At 38.7% G+C, this 20490-nt stretch overlaps 1 protein-coding gene across 6 annotated transcripts in view; it reads right to left on the minus strand.

Moving 5' to 3' along the window:
- DAB1 (DAB adaptor protein 1) overlaps positions 1 to 20490 on the minus strand; it is a 1241370-nt gene that overhangs the window by 655749 nt on the left and 565131 nt on the right. The window lies entirely within an intron of this gene.

The following is a 20490-nucleotide window of genomic DNA, read 5'->3' on the forward strand; positions in this document are numbered from 1 at the left end:
AATACTTAATACAATGAATAAACAAGCCTGTGGAAATAGTCAAGTTTGGAAGCAATCAAATACATGAAAATTAACAAAATTTGGTGGCTTTTTAAAACCTATTAAGTTAGCATGGTTTAAATAAAAAGGGACAACTACTTAATAGTGCTAGTAGGGAGATAAATAGGCTTTTGCTACATTATAGGTAGAAGTTTAAAAAGGTACAACATTTTTATAAAATACATAAGCAATTTGTATCAACAGCCCTAAATAAGTATTTGTAACTATTGACTGACTAAATAATTTTCTTTTGGGAAATTTTGAATACAGCAATCTCTAAATACAGAATCCATATTGTGAACAAAAATGTTCAGTGTAACATTATTTATGACAGGGTAATTGGAAACAACTTACATGCCTATTTGTAATGGAGATAGTGACATTTTCATTTCAAAATGGTATGTAGCTATCACAGCAGTATTTAAGGGTGCTTTGTAGTTAAATAAAATGTATGTGGTATTTTAAGTGAAAAAGCATGATGAATATGTGTGTACACTCAAAAACACCCACACATATACATACACACATTCCCAAATAAATATATCTGTTGTTTTTGGGTTATAGGATTGGTTTTTTTCTTCTTCCTTTTTTAAAATGATGTGTGTGTGTGTGTGCGCGCGTGTGTGCATGTATTTGTGTTTTCATGTGCATGTGTGTGTTTTCAAATTTCCTTTAATGAGTACAGGTTAGTTTTTCAACTTGAAAACTCCATTTATGAAATAAAAATGGAAAACTGTTTGATATTCTTCTGCCCTTAGGAAAGTCTAGAGGAGCTAGCATTTAACATAGAGATAGCTAGAGGAATATTTGCCTATTTAACTGTCTAAGTTTAAAAAGTTGCTAGAGGAAAAACAAAGCAATAGAAGTTAGAGGTAGTTTGCAATCAATTTAAAGTCTGGTAAGAATCTTAAATCAATTTTATGAGGAGCACATTTAGCTGTAGAAAACCATGCAAGGAAATAGGAAGATAAATGATATTTCTTTATCTTTTAAATGTGTGCTTAGGGAGAAAAGGAGGAGGTGACCGTAATGAACAGAAAAGACATTAGAATAGAATATCAAAGCAGGCACACATAATACAATTCAGTAATGTTCTTCCCTCAACTAATTTAGATTTGTACAACAAACTGGGGCCAAATGGATGGGGCCAACAAAATTGGCACTGGCCATGGAACTTCCTAGGAAATAGACTTTGGCTTGAATGGTTGTTTCCTGAGCAAAAAAAAGCTGAGAGAGATATGCAGGTGGGTCAGTGGTACTTAGAAAATGTTTGTGCAACCAATAGTCACTCATTCAATCTCTTCATGTCAGAAAATTGCAACCGCATTCTATAGGTTACTCGGGCCAAAAAAATTTGAATCATGTTTGACTTTTTCCTTTTTAATTTAAATCTCACTTCTAATCAATCAGTATTGGCTCTACCTTGAAAACACATTCATAGTCCAACCATTTCTCACCATTTCTCATGCTGTGACTCTATTCTCAACTACCATCATCTTTCACCTTGATTATTGCAATAGCGTGCTTGGCAGTTTCCTGCAACTTATCATCCTCTTTCAGTGTATTCTCAACAATGCAGCTAGGGTAATTTTTAATTAAAAAGAGGGAGAGGGAGAGGGAGAGGGAGGGGGAGGGGGAGGGGGAGGGAGGGATAGGGAGAGAGCTTTTCCATCATGGCTAGAAAACTCCTACCTTGATCCAGTTTCTGGCTACCTCCCTGACTTCATGTGCCACCATTCTTCTCCTTGCTCAATATGCTCTTCCTACTACTTGCTCCCTTGCTGTTCCTACAACATACTAGGTACTCTTCTAGGCACTGTTCCTGCCTTAGAGTTTTTGCTTTGGGTATTCCCTCTAATCACAAACAACTTATTCCAGATATTGTGTGGCTTGCTCCCTCACTGTGTTAAAATCTTTGCTAAAATGATCTTCCATTCCTGGAGGACCTTCCCTGATTACCCTATGAAAGATTGCAGCCCACATCTCCAGCAGTTTTGCATAGCTTCAAGAAATGTATTCAGACCACAGTCAACATGAATTGTGTCCACTGGTGTTGGGCAGTGTGCAGACTGAGTTGATAGACACAGTAGCCCTGTCTGTCACCATCTCTCCTCCTGTGTTCTTCTTTTTCAGAGTGCTTAATACTACCTGATAAATTTTTTAGTTATTTGTTTATTGTTTCTCTCATCCCATCCCTACTATAATGAAATCTTCACCAGAGCAGTCATTTTCTATGTTTTGTGTACTGCCATGTCTCCAGAGACCACGCCTGTCTTGTCATAGATACTTAGTAAATATTTACTGAGAAAATGTAGGAATGACCATGGCAGACTAGTGCTATACAGTATAGTAGCCATTAGCTACAGAAGATTTGGGGGCATTGAAATATGGCTAGTGTGCATGGAATACTATATAGCCATAAAAAAGAATGAGATCATATCCTTTGCAGAGACATGGATGGAGCTGGAAACCATCATTCTTAGTAAACTAACACAGAAACAGAAAACACCACATGTTCTCACTCATAAGTGGGAGTTGAACAATGAGAACACATGGACACAGGGAGGGGAACAACACACACTGGGGCCTGTCGGGGGTTGGAGAGCAAGGGGAGGGACAGCATTAGGACAAATACCTAATGCATGAGGGGCTTAAAACCTAGATGATGAGTTGACAGGTGCAGCAAACCACGATGCCACATGTATACCCACACATTCTGCATATGTATCCCAGAACTTAAAGTAAAATTTAAAAAATTTAAAAAAAAAAGAAATATGGCTAGTGTGGCTGAGGAACTGAATTTTTTACTTTTAAAATTAAAATTTAAAAGTGGAATTAGTGTTCAATATTATGTCAATAAACTCAGCTTTATGGTTTTTACAGAACTACATTTCACTTTAACCACTACATTTTATAAGATACTATTTAAATTAATGTACTTTTTACTTTTTTAATGTGATACTAAAAAATTTAAGATTGCATAAGTGGCTTGCATTATACTTCTATTGAACAGCACTGTTCTAGTTCCTTCACCTGTAAAGGACAGTAATGGTACCTACCTTACAGGTAAAGCCCCTGGCATAACAAATGCTCAGTACATGTTAGTCATCATTGTGTCATTGTTACTATTATGAAATATAGGATATTATAGGTACATATAGAAGAGGCCAGTACTTATCTATGAGTTGAAGGGAGGCATAATTTTGAAATGTGTTTGAGCTACATTCTGAAAGTATTTTATGAGTAAGTAAATCTTAAGGTGGGGGAGTGAGTAGGAAATATGGTGGCCAAAGCATTCTCCAACCAAAGGACAGCGCCACAACCTAAACAGTTGTACTGATCCCAAAGCCTGTTCTGCGAAACACCATATAACATTGCCTCTTAACAAACTCGAATCAAGTGAAATAAAAGTTAAGAAAAAAGGAGACTATCTAGATCCTAAAAAGAATGCATTTAACCTGGAGATAAGTAACTTTAAAATTTGATTTGATCTAGTACTTCTCAAACTCCATGTCTGAAGATCCGATCCCTGAAGAGGTTTTGGACTTATTATTTGGAGCATGAGAACTCTATTATAATCTTATGTTTTCCTTATGTATTTTATTATGATCTTAAACATTTACATACACATATGCTAAGTTATATGGACAGAAACATTATCAATAGCTCCCTTTTTATAAATGGGCAAAGCTGTGAGATTTCCATGCCAGCTTTTGTGATTATGTTTATGACTGCATTGCTTCTGTTAATTACCTATGGTAATTGAATCTTTAATTTCGTGTTCCTTACACCAGATTCTGGGGACCACAGGAGGTACATGAAAGGTCCACAGAATTTTATTCTGTATTTTTACTTTTAAAGTAATTGATGCACAGGACTTACCCGATTCAATCCTGTCTCACTAGAAAAAGTGCTGAGAAGGAAAGATGAGGAGACAGGAAGAGACAGATTTTTTTATTGACAGAATCCAATATAATTTTAGTCAAACGCTTTGAATTGCTCTAAAAAACACACACTTCATTCTGTAAACTGATATTACACCTAAGTATTATTATGATTTTTCCTCACTACTATAAGAATATATATATTCAGGCTGTCAAAAATATATTTTACATGATAACTTGCCATTTGGAAAATATTCCATACAGGACTCTGGGCATCATCAAATTATCTGGACACGGCCCCCCTGCCCGCCATGAAAATTGTTCTTAACTTACTGCTGCACCTGGAGGGACCATTCTAATTGGCCTCACAATGTATCTGAGGGTTAAATTAATTTATGTGAACCTCACAGCAGGACAGCTGCCCAGCACTGTATACTAGCAGCTGTTTGACGCAATAAACCAAGAATCAGATTTTCTTGCAGCAGAAATAAATTTTTAACAACATCGCCCATTTCCACAGAGACAAAATACAAGATATGATTTCTGTATGCCATGATTGTGATCGAAGCCTCCTTGGAGGAAGGGTGTCACTTTCTAAGTCAAGGCCCTGTCCTGCCACATTATTTAAGCACAACATGACATGGAAATATATTTAATAGGATTTGGCTACAGGCAAGAAGTCTGAAAAACAGTACAGGGATTTGAAGAATCTGCTGTTGAGTTATGCATGGAATTCAGGATTTTCTAGAACTGAAATCTTTAAGACAACCTTTGCTTCATAACAAAATATAACAAAAAAATTCTTCTCAAATATAACTATATTGGTACATTCATTATGATAATAGCCATCATATTCCTCGGACCATGGAAAAGATAAAACGTGTATCTGTATATTTATTTCACAATTCAGCTTCACTGAAATTATTTTTATTCGGCACATACAAAATAGCTGGCACTTCATTCGACCCTTTGCAATTATCTATTTATTAATAATAATAGAGAGCTGCAGCACTACTTATTGTGGGTGTTACATATCTATAATTTTGCAATAATGTTGTTAGGTAGGTATCATCCTTTCACCATATTTGTTTCATTTGTTTGGAACGTAATGTGGTGGGGGATCATCTTGCATCATTCAGAAAAGAGCGACCTGCAAGGATGGAGAAGCAATAAGGCAGAGAAGCCCCAATCACTGCAAACTCCTATGGAACAAAGCCACCATCTCAGCCCTGATCAATTACCCTAGGACGAATGTATGAGATAGAGAAATGTGCTCTACCTTGTTCAAGCTACTGTTGTTTGATGTCTCTTTTTATATGTGGATCAGTTATCTATAATTAAACTAATAAAAATCCCATACAACATTGCAACTTTTGTGACTTCGAAAAGAGGGAAATTCTTATTTTCAGGTAAAGAAAATGGATATCAGTGGTAATATTGGCTAACTGTTGGAAAGAAGAAGAAAAGGTGGAACAACATAAAATCCTATTGTCTAATTGTCATAAGATCTAAGAGACTACAAACTATACTCAGGTAGCCAATTAATACAAGGAAGAATGGTGCTAGCCATTGAATCCTGAACCTGTTGCCTAATGTAAAAGGTAGGTTGAACATAAAGAAATACTTTCAGGGAGAAGACATTTCCAAGCACATAATAGGCACAAAGCAAACATAGTTGTCCTTTGGGATCCATGGGGGATTTGTTCCAGATGTTCAAGTCCCTTACATAAAAAGGCATAGTTTTTGCATGTAACCTACAGGCATCCTCCCATATATTTTAAATCATTTCCAGATCATTTATAATACCTAACACAATGCCTACATGTCACTTCATTCACATGGATTCAACATAGTTCTCAGCATATGACAATTCAAGTTTTGCTTTTTGGAACTTTGTGGAATTTTTTTCCCCCTGAATATCTTCAATCCATAGTTGCTTAAATCCATGGATACAGAGGGCTGACTGTGTTTACAAAATTTGGTTAACATTTTGACCTTTTAATCAAAATGAGTTTCATGTTTGTTATTTGAACAAGTGATCAGCACATTTTTCCTTAATAAAGGGTCAAATAATAAATATTTTATGCTTTTTGGCATAGGGGAAAATCAAGTATGTCATTACTTGTATAACCATCTAAAATGCAACCATTAAAAAATGACCAAATCTGCCTGCCAGATTTGATCTGCAGGCCATTTGTCAATTTCCAATTTAGACCAATGAGGCAGCAGTCTTCTAAGGAGTCTGACTCAGTATGAAATCTGAAGTCTAAAATTTTAAAAGTGGATATATAGTATATAAATCAACTTTTGATGGGTCCCCATTTAATGAAAACTTGAACTCCTTCATGTGGCCTTTCAGAAGGTGACTCCAGACTGCCTTGTTGATCTTAACTGTAGATCCATCAGATGCCCATTTTTTTCGAATCACATACCCTATAAGGCCTATGCACCTTTGCTTATGCTCCCTCCTTTGCCTTCTCCTGCCTTGCTAGACTAGTCAAAGTCTGAAAAATAGTAACTCACTCGTACACTAATTTCTGCTGACATTTTACCTTCTCTGTACAGCCTTCCCTAGATTCTATCTCCACCTCATACTCTAAGTCAATATCAGTCCTCTTGTGCTCTGATATTACTTTGTTAATGTCTCTACTGTATCACTTTCCACATGGACTAGACATGGTTTACATATCTATATTTATTTCAGATTATAAGCAGGAAATAGGTATTTTATCCAGTACCTTGGACAGTGTGTGCCACAGAGAAGTACTCAACAATAATATACTGTTTATTAAGAATCTCTTGCATCCAGCACTATGCTAAGCTCTTACATTCATTATCTTGATTAATTATCACAACTTCCATCTAAGATATGCTTTAACCTCCCCATTTTACAGATGAAAGGCCCAGAAAAGTTAAGTACTCATGGTGTCATATCCAGTCAGGTGACAAATCTTGAACTCAAACCCAATTCTAATGGACTTTGAAGTCTCTGCTCTTGACCTGTTATGTTGCCTCATTAATGTAAAATACACAAATTAAATCTGTAGTTGAATTAGGTTATTATCACCCCCTGCTGAAGCATTTGCAGGATCTCTTTTAATTTAAAAAGTAAGAATGGTACGTAGTTAATATAAGTGTTCAGAGGTGGAGTGAACCTAAGAGACCAACTAGTCTAGCTCCCTTGTTTTCCAAAAAATGGAACAGTTGCTATGAGAGAGCACTTATTTTTTAACCCAAGATAAATCCATACCTTCTGCTTTCTAGTGAGGTCTTACTGGGTCAGCTCTTGCCCAACACTTTCACAAGGCTGTCACCTATAGTCAAGCTCATTCCGCATCAATGAATAGGCAGACTGAATGTCAATCGCTTGAATAAATGTGAAAATGAGGTATTCACAGTAAGTTAAAATCAGGTTTTATCCTTCCAATTACATGGAATTAATAAGATAAAGTTGCCTTTGGTTTTATTTTGGAATAATATCTTAGAGCGGGTTTCATGGCCTTCTTCAGGACCTCCCAACTCTCTGACACTAAGCCTACCCTTAATATAGCGCTGATCACAATGCAATGTCTTTGTTCATTCATCTCTCTCTCGCACTAGATTCTGAGCTCCAAAAGAACATGGACCACATCTATATCTCTATGGGCTAACATAGCTTTTGTCACAGAGTTGGTAAAAACGTGAAGACTTAATTTAATTATTGCTTTGAGGTTAAACCTAAGAGATGTGATCAAGGGAGATCATCATAGTGACTCATCTTTTGGTGAGGGTATGTGTGTGTGTCATAGTTAATTTGGGCTGCTTTAACAAAATACCATAGAGTGGATGGCTTATAAACAATAGAAATTTATTTCTCACATTTCTGGAGGATGGGAAGTCTAAGATCAAGGTGCTGGCAAATTAGGTGTCTGGCGAGGGTCTGCTTCTTAGTTCATAGATGGCCATCTTCTTCTCATTGTGTCCTCACATGAGAGAAGGGGCATGGGACCTCACTGAGCACTCTTTTATAAAGGTACTAATCATAATCATGAGGGTTCCACTCTTCCTAAGGCTCCACCTCCAACTACCATCACATTGGGGATTAGGTTTCAAATATGAACAGGAAGGAGCACAAACATTCGCTCTAATGCAGTGCATGTGTTATTTGAAACTTACTTAAGTAATCACCATCACCATTGCATACTTCTCTGCTCTACAAAGTCTTGTCCTTGGCAAGTTGTTAGAAAATGTCGGTGAATGAGACTTTGGCAGTTTTTTTCTAATCCTGAAAATATTAGGAGGAATCCAGGTGGTCACATTCAGTGTAATCAGTGTTTCTCAGGGAACATTGTGGATGGATGAATGCAGGCTGATTATACAGTAAATATTTAATTTTAGATTCTGATTATTTCATATTGACATTTCGGAGCAGTAAATATTTTTATGCTGGATTCAGCCTGCACCATGAAAATAACTCCCTCAATGGCAGAGTCTACACATGTAGTTGTATAATTTAATACTTTCATTTAAAACATTTTTACTTTTAAAATTCCTTTAGATTTGAAAAAACTAATGTCTTATTTGTGAAGGATCAACCTTAGGCTCTCTAGTCATAAACTAATTAGTCTTTCACTAGAAAAATGGAAGTCTCACTTTTCTAAAAGGCACAATTTTGATTTGGGTATTTTCTGTTCTTGAGCACCAGTCACATCCACATGGAAACAGTCATGAAAGAGTTAAAATAGAAATCTTCATGGAGAGACATTAAGAGGATAGCTTTCATTTTTGCTGGAAAAGGCTGGTTTCAGACATTTACCATTAGGAACTGGAACCACCCTAGAGGATTGTTGAGAAAATGTTTATTGTGTAATAGGGGGGCAGGTTTTCAGAGAGAATCAGCTTTAAAGATTTTTAAAATTATGTCTGTGTTGGGGGTGGAAAATGTGTTTAACACCATCTGGTCTCTATAAACTAGAAGTAATTCTGTCTCAAGTATTCATGAGCATTTTATAGAAGGCATTTGAAAAACTCTTTCCCATTACAAGTCCAGCACATCTTCTAATTTCCAGCAGTTATAAAAGACCCCAGAAGACATATTGTGAGATATTATGATTGCCATTTTATGGATGAGCAAATTGACACTCAGAGAGGCCTGGTAACTGACCTAAATGGGTTTCCCCACCATGAGCTTCTTTTGCAAGCTGCATCTTATTTACTTGTCCACTCCTAGAGCGGTGGAATGTCTGATCTAATTGGCAAGGAGGCAAAGAGTAAGCTCTGCTCATTTCTGCTTTCATCCTTCTTTCTCAGGGGTCAGCGGTCTTGTAGAAGCCATGAGTTCTCTGTTTCATCAGGCTACCAGTCTTGCCTGGTCCAAAAGTCAGCCTAACTCTGGGATTTCATCAAAGGGTCCACTTGGCTAATAAGGCCACTTCCTGCAACTGCTCCTCAGTCACCAATATAAATACTATTTTGGTCTCTGTCTTTATTATTTTATTTTATTTCTTAATATATTCAGAACTCAGCATGAAAATGGGGTATTATTTATTGTGTTCTCCCCTTGGAGACCCCAAGAATAACTAACAGATAATCAGCATTCAGATTATTCAAAGTTCGTACTTGAAAATCACTATTCCAATGGTGGCCACAGTAACAATCAGCAAATAATCCATTGGCTTCACTACATTTTCCAGTCTTGCTTGCAGTTAGTTTGAAGCCCTGTTAGTAGCTCTGACCAATGGTCTGTGAGAAGAAATGAATGTGTCACTCCTGGGTAGGAACAATGAAAAGCTAGTGTACCATGCAACTTCTATTGCACCATATATTGAGATAGTGGAATTATAATTTCTATGAAGTAGGAAGCCCAGAGATCCTGGATTCTCAAGTGATCACATGGAATAGTCTCTGTTCCCTAACACTGGGCTTCATGTGAGTAAGAAAAAACAAACTTTGGCGTGTCAGTACCTACACCCAGAGATTTGGGGATATTTTGTTTCAACAGCAGAGCATAATCAAGCCTAACTAATTTACCTAATATACCTCAGAAGGAAGTGTCTAAGAAAATAAGGGCGAATGTAGGTTCTAGACGTGGACAAGGTAACACAAGGCTAACATAGAAACAGCATAGTAAATAAGGAAGCTCTGCAGAGTCATGATAAAATAAGCATCAGCTTAATCACTCCTTAATAAGGGCTTCCCTAGTGCATTAGCTATTATTATATACCTGTCTCAGTCTACCACTCAACTCCAATTGCTTTGAGGACAAGGATGATATCACAACCATCTCTATGTCCTCAATGCCCAGCACAGTTCCTGAAGCATGTCAAATTGTCACTATATGACTGTTGAGCAGAAGCAAAATGAAGCATTGATAATGAATACCAGCACTGCAGTGGAGTTATTATGCTTTTGTATTATTTGTAATTATCATTAGCATAAATTATACATCTATTCAGCATAAATATATACATATATTTATGTTGAAGTTAACTATTTAATAAACTGAATATAGTTCATTATATAATAATCAGCCTTTTATTTTAAACAGGCATTTGTGTTTCAGAGGTCAAGCCCATCAACACAATTAATTCAGATTGCCCAAGTGAGGGACAGGAATAAAGCTTTGTGCTTTGAAGATTATTAACAGAAACATGCAAAACTTCAAGAAGAAATAGAAATAAATTTGGGGCTGGAAGGGACAGACAGTTAAGCCAGTAGTGAAACAGCACCCAGAGGTAGAGAACAATGCTTTAAACAATAATTCCGTGTGTGTGTAAGGACCAAGAGTTAAGGACTGGAGCCAGAGTTATAACTGAGGCTATCCTGGGATAAACACAGCATTTAAGGAATGAAGTGGAGCTCATTATATGGAGAGACAAGCCAGCAAGACATGGCAACATAGGGCAGGGAGGCTTTGCTATAGCATGCAGAAGTTGTGTGGCCAGGTGATGAAGGATGAGCAGAGCTGCTCTGATGCAAGTGCCTACAAGGCAATGTGGAGAACATGCTGCAGCAAGCAGACACCAGGGCCTTTTCCATTCAGGAAGAGAAGACCTTCTGTTCAAAATATTTAGGACCCAAAGCTCTTTGACAATCAAGAAGCAGATAAGAATGATGGAGTCTCAGTAGAGAAATACTGGATTTCATACCAATCTGATCAAAGGAGGCTCCAGTTGGCTTTAGTTCAAATTAAACATATGAAACAGATAGGATAGCTCTTACATACCAAGGTATGCAGCAATTCCTGTTACATTTTTAAGTCAGTGTCTTAGATGAGCAGTGGATTACAAAGAGATATTTGGTAAGGCCCTTGCCCCTAAGAACTCAACCATCTAGCTGGGAAAAGAAGAGGGCACCAGAAAACGATAACTATTGGCCCAAGGGAAAAATCTCAAGTCCTCAGCTTGGCATCCTTGACTGTTAATGATATGCCTCGAAATTACATCTCTTGCATTTTCTACCACGACTCACCTCCCAATTCTGGTGAAATTTTTGCTGATCTCCAAATATGCCATGCCTTTCAATGGGCTTTAAGTGCTATCTCCTCTGCTTGGAATGACTTTGTCTTTGTTTGCCCAAGAAATTCCTATTCAATCTGCAAGAACTGGTTCTGATTTCTCTTTTAACTTTTTCTGATTCTCTCAAGGGGAACTGGAAGATACAGAAAGAGAAAGAGAGAAGGGGTCTATGGATTAAATTGCATTCTTCTCCCAAATTCATGGATTGAAACCCTAAGCCCCAGTGTGACTGTATATGGAGATAGGGCTGACAAGAAGGTAATTAAGGTTAAGTGAGGTCGTCAGGGTGGGGTACTGATTTGATAGGAGATAGGAATAGTGTCCTTATAAGAAGAGACAACAGAAAGCTCTCTCTTGCCCTTTCTCCACCATGTAAGAACACAGCAAGAAGGTGGCCACCTGTGAACCAGAAAGAGAGGCCTTACCAGAAACCAATCCTGATGATACCTTGCTCTTGGACTTTAGCCTCCAGAACTTTGAGAAAAATAAAATGACTGTTTTAAGCCACCAATCGGTGGTATTTTGTCACGGCAGCCCAAGCGGACTAATAGAGTCACTGTCTCTCTTTCTTTACATTAAGTCCTTCAGTGACCCTAACACCTGAGTAGTATGCATCATCCCCTCTTTCACAGAAAGGAGACCAAGGTTCAAGAGACATGACAATGTCCTATAGGCATACAGTGGTTGAGATCTGAACCTGGGTCTGTGTGACCAGAAGGCCTGTGCTCTTTCCTCCCTATATTTCTGCATTCCAGGCCTCCTCTGGACTGCCACAACACTATCTGCACCCCCACTGTAGCATTCATACCACGTGGCAATGATCTGTTTTCCCCACAAAACAGTACAAAAAATTACTCTTAAATAATAGAATTGCTTGGCTGAGATACTCTGAACAACCAACTGATCATTAGAATTAATTAGAGGTATTCACTGCAATTATTATAGAAATCAGAGGCATGTGGAAATCCTTTGGGCTGGGAAGGGTGTATCTTCAGTCAAAAGAAATATGGATTGAATGCTCATTCTTTGCAAGGTACTGTTATTCATTGGGAGCAAAGAAGAATAAGATAGTACTGGCCCTCAAGGAGCTCATACTTGAGTAGAAGTAAAATACTAAGTATTTGTCCACAGGTATCATTTGTTTGGGATCTGGTAGGTTATATTAGAATCACGAGTATGGCTACACGTTGGAATCATCTGGAAAACTTTGGAAAACACTGGTCTGGGTCCTGCTTCTAGAGGCTTTGATTTAATTGTTCTAGGGTATGGTCTGGAGTTTCAAAAGCTTCCTAAGCGATTCTGATGTGCAGACAAGGTTGAAAATCCAAGGACCTGAAACCTAGAAGGGGGAGAAGTCTCCAGGATTCATAGAAAGAAGTAGAGAAAAGAGGAAGAGAAAGAGCAAAGCAGAGGCACATATGGGCAACATTTACTACTATGTAGCATTTAACAGCATTTAACAAGTGCCCATATTGTGAGAGGCATTGCAGAGGACCCATTAATACCATTCAGAGAGCATGCATTAAGAACTAAAACAAACAACACTAAAATCAAATGCTGTTGTTTATTTAGTGAATGCCTTTCAAGGGGCTGTAAGTACTAGAAAGACATTATCTTAATAAGCTCCCATCATCCCTGCCAGGTAGGGGGCAGGTTAGGCTTTTATTAAATGATGCCATATTGAAGAACATTCTTTGCTTGACTCAATAACTAATGTAATATAAACTATGGGGACCAGTTATTCACTTAACATCATAAAGGTTGTAATTCAGCATAGCAGAGAAATACCTCTAGAGATAGGACCTCAGGGGGTAGACTAGGAAAAGAGGCCTGAGGAAGGCTGGAGGGTATCGTTGGAGAGAAAACAGAAGCAATAAGTAGTATTGATGTGATGATTACTAATACTATTGTTAGTCTTACAATGCCAAGCATCTCGCTCAGTATTTTCCATATATCTTCTCTGGCATCTGTACTGTGAGGCAACTGTTTTTTTGTTTGTTTGTTTTTTTGTTTTTTTTTCCTGGAGTCTTGCTCTGTCACCAAGGATGGAGTGCTGTGGTGCGATCTTGGCTCACTGCAAGCTTCGCCTCCCAGGTTCACACCATTCTCCTGCCTCAGCCTCCCAAGTAGCTGGGACTATAGGCACCTGCCACCATGCCCGGCTAATTTTTTTTTTTTTTTTTGTATTTTTAGTAGACACAGAGTTTCACCGTGTTAGTCAGGATGGTCTCCATCTCCTGACCTCATGATCTGCCTGCCTCGACCTCCCAAAGTGCCGGGATTACAGGCATGAGCCACCGCCCCTGGCCACCTGTGAGGCAACTGTTATCCTCATTTTCTAGAGAATGAATATGGTATACAGAGAAGTTTAACAACTTGCTCAAATAGCTCCTAAGTGGCCAAGGTTTTGAATCTAGATCTGGTCTGAATGAGACCCCATAGCCCATTCTCTTAATCTTCTGAAGGTGTTCTCTTAAGGGAAGGTGAGGTAGGGAGACAAGTTGGTGAGGGTGAGATAAAGAAACTAAGATTCCTTTCCATGTCTTGAAATCAGAAAAGGTGTGGATTGTTTCAATAATATGTAGGCAGCTGATAGCTAAAGGCGCCTATTAACTGTGGAATGGGCTGCAGACTCCAGAAAAGGGAATGTGGACAAGATTGTAGGTAGAAGCACATGCTCTTCATTATCTTTAGCCACTCTAAGAGCACCATTCACAGTCCTCAGGCCAGGGCCGTGCAGGTGAGATACGGGAGAACAGTGTTGTTACCAAAGACCAAAGAATAACTACTGAGTAATGCTAAAGTTTATGTTCTGCATATTCAAACTTCATCTAATATTGTTTTAGTAGTGCTTGTAAGCCATTAATTAGGTTCAACACAAGCGCACACGTGCGTGCACACACACACACACACGCCTGTGTTTAGTATATTCCAGGTCATTATATATATGATTATATATACAAAACAAAGTGAGAGAGACATATAATTTTCATTCTAAGGCTTTGGGAATAGCAACAGGAAGCAGAGTTTCTTGATTAAACTCAACACCCGCCTACTCCTTCGCTTTTCAAGTGTAAGATGAGTCAGGCACTGTACTAAGTTCCTTGAAGATATCATCTCTTTTGGATAACATGGTATCTTGTTATCTATTGAGTCTGGTACTGTTACTAGCTTTAATGTGTTCGTATAATGGAAACTTAAGAAGTAAAATGGCTCATTCAAGGTCACAGAGCTTGTAAATAGTTGAATGGGAATTAGAACCCAGTTCTTCCTGACTCCAAGGTCCATACTATGTTATGATGGAAATAGCAATGTGGTAAGTGTAATCTTTCCACTTGCAATTACAGTCTTACAGTTTTTCATTTTCTGCAAATTCAATATGAGAAAACAGCACTAGGTGGCAGCTACAAAAGCAAATGTGGGATATACAGTGAAATTAGGATCGAAGATAGAAAAGAAAATTCCAAGGTACTCAGCAATGGCTGGTTCTTAGCTGGGAACTATGCTTCATTTTTGAGCCCACACTTCAAAGGAATGGTATATTTGTTTTCTATTGCTATTATAACAAATTATTGCAAGTTTTGTTCCTTAGAACAACACAAATTTTATATCTTACAGTTCTGTGGTTCGGAAGTCTGAAACAGGTCTCACTGGGCTAAAATCAAGATGTCAGGAGAGGTGCATTCCTTTCTGAAGGCTCCAGGAGAGAATGTTTCCTTGCTTTTCCATTGTTGTAGGCTGCCCAAATTTTTAGGCTTGTATTCTCCTTCCCTTATCTTCAAAGCTAGTGATGATGACTGAGGCTTCTCATATCACATCCCTTCATCACTCCAGTGATTCGTTTTCAACGGTATCTCTCTTTCTCTGACCCATATTATGCTCCCCTTTTCTACTTTTAAGGACTCTTGTGACTACATCGAGTTGAAGTTTGTTTCATCTTAAGATCAGCTGTTGGCATTCTTCATTCTATTTTGAAAGTACATTCTTCTTTGCCATGTGTCTTAGTTCAACTAGAATGATGTCTAAGGATGTGAGAAGGTGGTTGAAAACCATGCTACAGCACAGCAAGGCTTATACTGAAAAGCAACAGTTCCCTGTCTTACTTCCTTCCCTCATTCTAATTTTCAGAAGTAAGTAATTTTAATCTATTGTTGTTTCAAAGTGGGTATTTCTGTGGGTCACATCAGTATCTCTGAATGGAATGCTTATCAAGTTCTTGATCATTGTCTCCCTCTATTGCATTAATTTCCTAGGGTTAACATAAGAAAATTCCACAAACTGGATGACTTAAAATAATAGAAATTTATTGTCCAACATTCTGGAGGCTAGAAGTTTGAGACCAAGATGTCAGCAGTATCATACTGCCTCTGAACTTTGTAGGAGAGAATCCTCCTTTACATTTTTTTAGCTTCTGGTGGCTTGCAGGCAACTCATGGCATTCCTTGACTTGCAGCTACATAACTCCAATCTCTGCCTTCATTGTCATGTGGCATTCTCCCCTTTGTATCTCTTTGTCTTCAGATGACTGTCTTCTTATAAGGAAACAAGTTGTATTGGATTACGGGACTATCTTATGCCAGCATTACCACCTCTTAAATTAATTAACTACATCTGCAAAAACTCTATTTCCAAATAAGGTCATTTCCTAAGGTACTGGGTATTTGGATTTCAAGATATCCTTTTGTTGGGGGTGGGGAAAAAACTTCAACTCATTACTCTATATATTTCTGCAGTGGCCAATCAGAATATTAGAAAAAGTAGAAGGAGTAACCATGGGTCTTTAAATAAAGAAATAAAATCTCTTCTTCCATTTGGTACTTCTCTCACTTCGTACCAAATGGGAGAAGTACCCATTTGGTACTACATATGGTGAAGAAATAAAAAGAATATAAACCCAAAACTATGTCAAACATGAAAAGGGAACTGTCAGTAGATAAGACATTTTAAAATTCTCTGAAAAATAGAGAGGAGGGAGGACTGATTACTGATGGATGAAGAAAGTCTGCTTGCACTGCTGAGTTCCTGAGAGTTTCCATGCTTGGGAAAGTAAGTGTGATAGAAGATGTGGAGTGAGTTGTGAGGATGAAAATGGGAAGATTAGTTAGAAACCTGGAGATAGAAGAATCAGTCAGCCCCATGCCTCAAAGCCAGCACTATGAACCCAGCTGCCAGGCATCTGCCCCAGTAAAGTCCCTGCTTGGTTGTCTCAGCAACACCTGCCAGCCTATGGGCCCCACCTACTTCCTCAGAGCCCTTAATGGGCTTCCGAACATCTCATTCTGAAACAGGAGTAGGCAGCCAGGGGTGATTAGATAACTGAGGAACACCGGCAACAATAAAACGAAAGATCATAATATATTGCCACAAAGGTGTAAACATGGAAGGGATAGAAATATTCAGGAATCAAAAGAGAATTTTTAAAACATCCAATTAGTTTCCTTTAAAACAGTCAAAAATGTATTGTAACCATAAACATAAGATGCAATTTCAAAAAAATGGGTAAAAATAGAACAAACTCTTGGCTATTAAAATATGATTTCAAAGAAAACAATAAAAGAAAAATCTGTAGCAGCATAAGAAAATAAAGTTAAAGAAATAAAATGAAGAAAAAAGCAGATGAAAGACAAGATGGCCAACTAGATGCAGCCAGGAGTGCTGCTCCCACTGACAGAGAACAAATTATGGAATAAACCAACATAATTTGGGCAGGTCTATGGAGAGAAAACATGGCGAGTGGATGGAGAGATGACACTGATGCTGAAGTTGAAGCAGGAAGAAGCTGGGAACCCTGCACAGGGTACCTGAATGGCTCCTGGGAAAGGAGTGAATAAGGAGACCGAGGGATAGCCCATTCTCGCCACAGATCACTGGGATTCTAGACACAGGGGACCCCATGTCCCCCATGGGCATGTGAACTGGCAGGGGCTTTGCCCAGAGGTAGGCAGAGACAAGGCTTCAGCCAGGGTGTATGTGGTCCAGGAGCTTTTGTGTGGGGGGAAGCTCCAGTGGAGTGCAGCCATAGGTGTCCATCCCCCAGGACTTCCCATATCCCTCTGAAAGGCTTTAGCCTCAGTTGACTGCCAGACAGGAGAGAACAGGGATAGCTTTCCTGCAGGACTGGGGATGTCTATTTTGTAGACCCTCCTGCCTACTGGCCCCTCCCAGGGGCCCTGTCTAGCTTCCCTACAGGAATGAGTACACAGGACAGCTTCTGCTGCCCAGCCTGTGTACTCTGCTCCACCTGAATAATTTCTTGGTGATCTGGCAGTAGTTTGGATCCCCAAGCACAGAGAGAGCCTGATCCTGAGCCACAGGCCATCCTGGCATCCCAGCACTGTAGCATCCAGCTCAAGAGTGGCAAGCCAAGGTCTGTGGCCCGCACTTCAGCAGAGGAGGAACCCCTACTCTTAGACCACTGAGAGGTGTGAGACATGTGGGTTCATGGGCTGATGTGGGAGCAGGGCATGCCTCCTTCTGCTGGGTCTGTCTTGAAAGAACATGGTCTATCTCCCTGCTGTGGCCTCTGCCTGAGGGAGCCCCACAACCTGGCACACTAACAAAAGAAACATGAGTGCAGTGTCAGTGATGGGAGTGAACCTGCTGAGTGGGTCATCTCTCCCCACCCTCCACCACAGAGCGCACCTGTGAATGCAAGGAAATACAAAAGAGCCATGTGACTGAATAAGACCTTATCTACTGGCTGCTACTCTTAAGCTTCACCTACTGGATTGCAGCCCAAACTACAACACCAAAAAATATATATCCCTGTGAAACCAAGCATAAGAATTCATCCACAAATAAAGATCTTGTACAGAGCCTTTGCCCTCTAAGAGCATCCAAAAATGAATATAATTGACTATCCTCAACTTACACCACAGTGAAAGGAGCACCAGCCCCTATCAAGATGAAAAAGAGTCAGTGCAAGAACTCTGGCAGTTAAAAAGCAAAAGTATCCCCTTACCTCCAAATGAGGCCACTAGCTACCCAGCAATGGTTCTCAATCAGACTGAAATGAGAGACATAGAGTTCAGAATCTGGATGACAAGGAAGCTCATTGATATTCAGGAGAAAGTTGAAATCAATCCAAAGAATTCGGTAAAACAATCCAAGAGCTGAAAGACGAAATTGCCAGTTTAGTAAACAACAAAACTGAACTTCTGGAACTGGAAAATTAACTTCAAGAATTTTATAATACAGTTGGGAATATTAACAGCAGAATAGACGACCAAGCTGAGGAAATAATCTTAGAGCTTGAAGATTGGTTATTTGAATCAACTCAGACAAAAATAAAGAAAAAGGAATTAAACAAATGAAGAAAACTTGCAAGAAATATGGCATTATGTAAAGAAACCAAACTTATGACTTGTTGATACTCCTGAGAGAGAAGAAAAGAGAGTAAGCAACTTGGAAAATACAAGTTTGAGGATATAGTCTATGAACGTTTCCCTAATATGACTAGAGAGGTTGACATTCAAATTCAAGAAATACAGTGGACCCTGGCTAGATACTATGCAAGATGACTAACTCCAAGGCACATACCCATCAGATTCACTAAGGTCAATGCAAAAGAAAAAAAAATCTTAAAGGCAGCTAGAGAGAAGGGTCAGGTCATATACAAAGGGAACTGCATCAGGCTGGCAGCACAACTCTCAGCAGAAACTTTAAAAGCCAGAAGAGATTGGGGATCTATTTTCAGTATCCTTAAAAAAAGAAATTCTAACCAATAGCTTCACATTCCACCAAACTAAGCTTCATAAGCTAAAATTCTTCTCAGAAAAGCAAACGCCAAGGGAATTCATTACAACTAGATCAGTCACACAAGAGCAAGAAGTCCTTAAGGTAGTGCTAAACATAGAATCAAAAGAATGACACCTTCTACCACAAAAACTCACTTAAACACATAGCCCACAGAAACTGTAAAGCAACTATAAAATGACGTCTACATAACAACCAGCTAACATCACAATGACAGGATCAAAATTTCATGTATCAATACTAAAACTGAATGTAAATGGGCTAAATTCCCCACTTAAATGACATAGAGTGGCCAGTTCAACAGACAAGACCTGACTGTCTGCTGTTTCACATGTAATTACACCCACAGGCTCAAAGTAAAAAGGTGGAGAAAGATCTACTATGCAAATGGAAACCAAAAAAGGGCAGGAGTGGCTATTTTTTATTTTTTTATTTTTTGAGATGGAGTCTTGCTCTCTCACCCAGGCTGGAGTGAGTGGCATGATCTCGGCTCACTACAACCTATGCCTCCCGGGTTCAAGTGATTCTCCTGCCTCAGCCTCCCAAGTAGCTGGGACTACAGATGCATGCCATCATGCCTGGCTAATTTTTTATATTTTTAGTAGAGATGGGGTTTCACCATGTTAGCCAGGATGGTCTTGATCTCCTGACCTTGTGATCTGCCCACCTCGGCCTCCCAAAGTGCTGGGATTACAGGTGTTAGCCACCACTCCCAGCCTGGAGTTGCTATTCTTATACTAGATAAAACAGACTTTAAATTAACAACTATTAAGAACAAATAAAATGGTATTATATAATGATAAAGGGTACAATTTAACAAAAAGACTTAACTCTCCTAAATATACATGCGCTCAATGATTGGAGCATCCAGATTTATAAAACAAGTTACTCTGGACCTACAAAAAGACTTACATAGCCACACAATAATAGTGGGAGACTTCAACACTTCCCTGACAGTGTTAGATCATCAAGGCAGAAAATTAATGAAGAAATTCTGGACTCAAAGTTGACACTTGACCAACTGGACCTAATAGACATCTACAGAATACCTCACCTAACAACCAAAGAATATACATTCTTCTCATCTGCATACAAAACATTTTCTAAGATTGACGACAAACTTGGTCATAAAGCAAGTCTCAATGAATTTAAACAAATTGCAATAATACCAAGCACACACTCAGATCACAGTGCAATATAAATAGAAATCAGTATCAAGAAGATCTCTCAAAACTACATAAATACATGGAAATTAAACAACTTGCTCTTGAATAACTCCTGGATGAACCTCAAAATTAAGGCAGAAATAAAAAATT

The sequence above is a fragment of the Papio anubis genome, chromosome 1, assembly GCF_008728515.1.
Source record: "Papio anubis isolate 15944 chromosome 1, Panubis1.0, whole genome shotgun sequence".
Taxonomy (NCBI): Eukaryota; Metazoa; Chordata; class Mammalia; order Primates; family Cercopithecidae; genus Papio; species Papio anubis.